Source organism: Octopus bimaculoides, chromosome Z (assembly GCF_046866305.1).
Source record: "Octopus bimaculoides isolate indiv1 chromosome Z, ASM4686630v1, whole genome shotgun sequence".
Lineage (NCBI taxonomy): Eukaryota > Metazoa > Mollusca > Cephalopoda > Octopoda > Octopodidae > Octopus > Octopus bimaculoides.
This window is the reverse complement of record NC_142944.1, coordinates 38,581,206-38,583,705: the sequence shown is the minus strand read 5'-3', so window position 1 is coordinate 38,583,705 and position 2,500 is coordinate 38,581,206. Positions and strand designations below refer to the sequence as shown.

The 2,500-nt window shown below is 33.3% G+C and overlaps 1 long non-coding RNA gene across 1 annotated transcript in view; it reads right to left on the bottom strand.

The window, feature by feature from the left end:
- Positions 1-2,500, bottom strand: part of LOC128249597 (uncharacterized) — a 17,071-nt gene that overhangs the window by 13,647 nt on the left and 924 nt on the right. The window lies entirely within an intron of this gene.

The window sequence follows — 2,500 nt, the reverse complement described above, 5'->3', positions numbered from 1 at the left end:
CACACACACACACACACACATATATATATGCGTATGCATATATAAACGTATTTATTCATTTATATATCAATTTATATAACTCATACATACAAGTACACACTCATGTATGTATGTGCATTAGGTTTATGACTTTTTGATTTTTTTGGAAGCAACCAATTTCCTGTATCAAAAGTCAATGAAAATGTTTATATAAGTAGGAAAGTAACCTTTATTTTAAGTTTAAAAAAAAAACATCACCCACAACTGAAGAAATGTAACACCACTTTTGAACCAAATCATACAAACTTCTACCAGGGTTCATAATATCTACTCAAGTTTTTACCAAACTTGGCATGCTGACTTAATGCAATGCAGAAGCAGTCTATCTCAAATTTCAGCTTTCAGGTTTAAGCAGTTTAGGAGTTATAAAGTTTTTAATTTGTTACCACTTAGGCCCTACTTTAGGAAATATCCTCTTCCTATCCTCTTTATTTCAGTGACGCTAAAAACTCTGACCATACTGACTATCTTTCAGAATAGTAGGCTTATCCAACTAGAGTATCTAAAATAATGTCTCATAAGAGAAGTTCTTGTGTCACTCAAAGAAACAAAAAAATCTGGACGAAGAATCTCGTGCAATTTCAAAATTCACATAGGAAAAGAGGACCTGTTGCTCCAGAAGAGAATTCTTTGGAAAACAACTGTAGGATACTAAATGAAACTTCAAATTGTCGGTCGCTATCTGTTCCTTGGAGGTACCATGAATAGAAGGAAAAGAAGTACAAAGTAAATTTTGAAGGAAGTAACTTTTTATGGCAAAAGAAATTAAATTTCCCATATTTATCAATTTAAAATGTACAAGCAAAAGTAGAAAAAGTGCTGAATACCTGCAATAAATGTGTAAAACGAGGAAAATGCGATTCACTGAAAGGAATTTTTGACACCACAAAGGAAAACGGTGAATGGCTGTTCAGTGAGGATAGAAGGTTATATTATCTTCAAATTGAAAGCAGAGGACAGGTTGGGTATGGAACTGGAAAGGCAGCCAGTTCCAAAACTATCCATCCATTCAAACGAAAAGTATCCTTAATGTCAACTTCAACAAGAGCAACTCCAGTCTCATCATCATCGTCTGAAGCAGAGACTGAAAGTGAATATTAAGAGTCCAAAAAATCAGATGACGAATCTACACAAACAAGGAGGAAGTATAGCAAAACTAGAACTGCAACCAAGTTAGTAATATCTTCCAACCTATCAACTCAATAAGCAGCAACAGTTTGTCAACAATTATCTCAAGATAGAATCAATGTGGAGACTCTTTTCTAATCTCGACTATAAAAGAAGCTGTTAAACTAAAAACGAAAAACGTAGAAAAAACTACATTAGAAAAACTAGTGGTTGCATTTTGATGGTAAACGTATTGATGAGCAAGAATACCAAGTGCTAGTTTTAAAGAATGAACAGAGAGAAGTTAAGGTAGAAGCACTCCAATTACCAAACGGAAAAGCCGATACAGTTTTGTAAAGAATAACAGCTGTTTTAAATGAATACAATTTATGGAACTGTGTAAAGATGATTGTCGCTAGCACTACGAGTGTGAACACTGGGAAAAGAAATGATATTGTCATTCAGTTTCAAAGACTTTGCTCAAAAGGGTTTGAAAGAACCGCAATTTATTGGTTGTCAGTATTATATTATATTCGTGGTAGAATTCTTCGTGTTGAAATGTATAACGAACTTGGAGAAAAATAGTCATCTCCCAATATTGAATATACATTCATCCCAGAACTTGTAAGTAATTACGAGAAACTCCAGGCTAATTTCAACAATGGCGAAGAAAAGATTACTGAATCAATAGTATGGCGAGATTACATCAAATTTCTATTTCATTTGATCAGAGTTTTTCGTTTCTTTGAAGAAACCGGCAAATTTCCCACTCTAAAGTTTCAAAAAATACCCAACTTAAATAATGCAAGATGGAATTCCTGAGCAATACTAGCTCTTTTGGCATACCAGAGAAAAGAGTTTTGCTTCTCAATGTATGTCGATTCATCTCTTACAGCTGGGCAGATTTTTGGTTTTCTGACCAAATGTTTAATGCACATGATTATCAGAAGTTATGTGGTAGCCTGCAAGTTCATAAAAAAGCATTGAACTCTGTAAAGAACTTTTGGAGTCGAGAACCATCAAAACTGGAAATTCCCAGAACAAATCAGAGTGCACAACGAGCAATCAAGTGCCTTCAAGATCTTTATGATGTTTGTAAAAAGAAAGAAAAACTTCCGCTTCGATTTATTTTATCTAACTGAACATATTAATTCTTTGTTATGCTTAAAAATTTACTAACACTCAGCACCCGTTTTCTTATACAGTTATTTAAAATTGGAATTGAACCTATAAAGTTAAAAATATGTATTGTTTTTAATTTTGTATGTTATCGAATGCTTGTACTGGCCTCTGTCTTAAAATAGCCTAGTTTTGAACCTTTGCATAGAGCAATTTCAATTCAGTAATCTCAAAA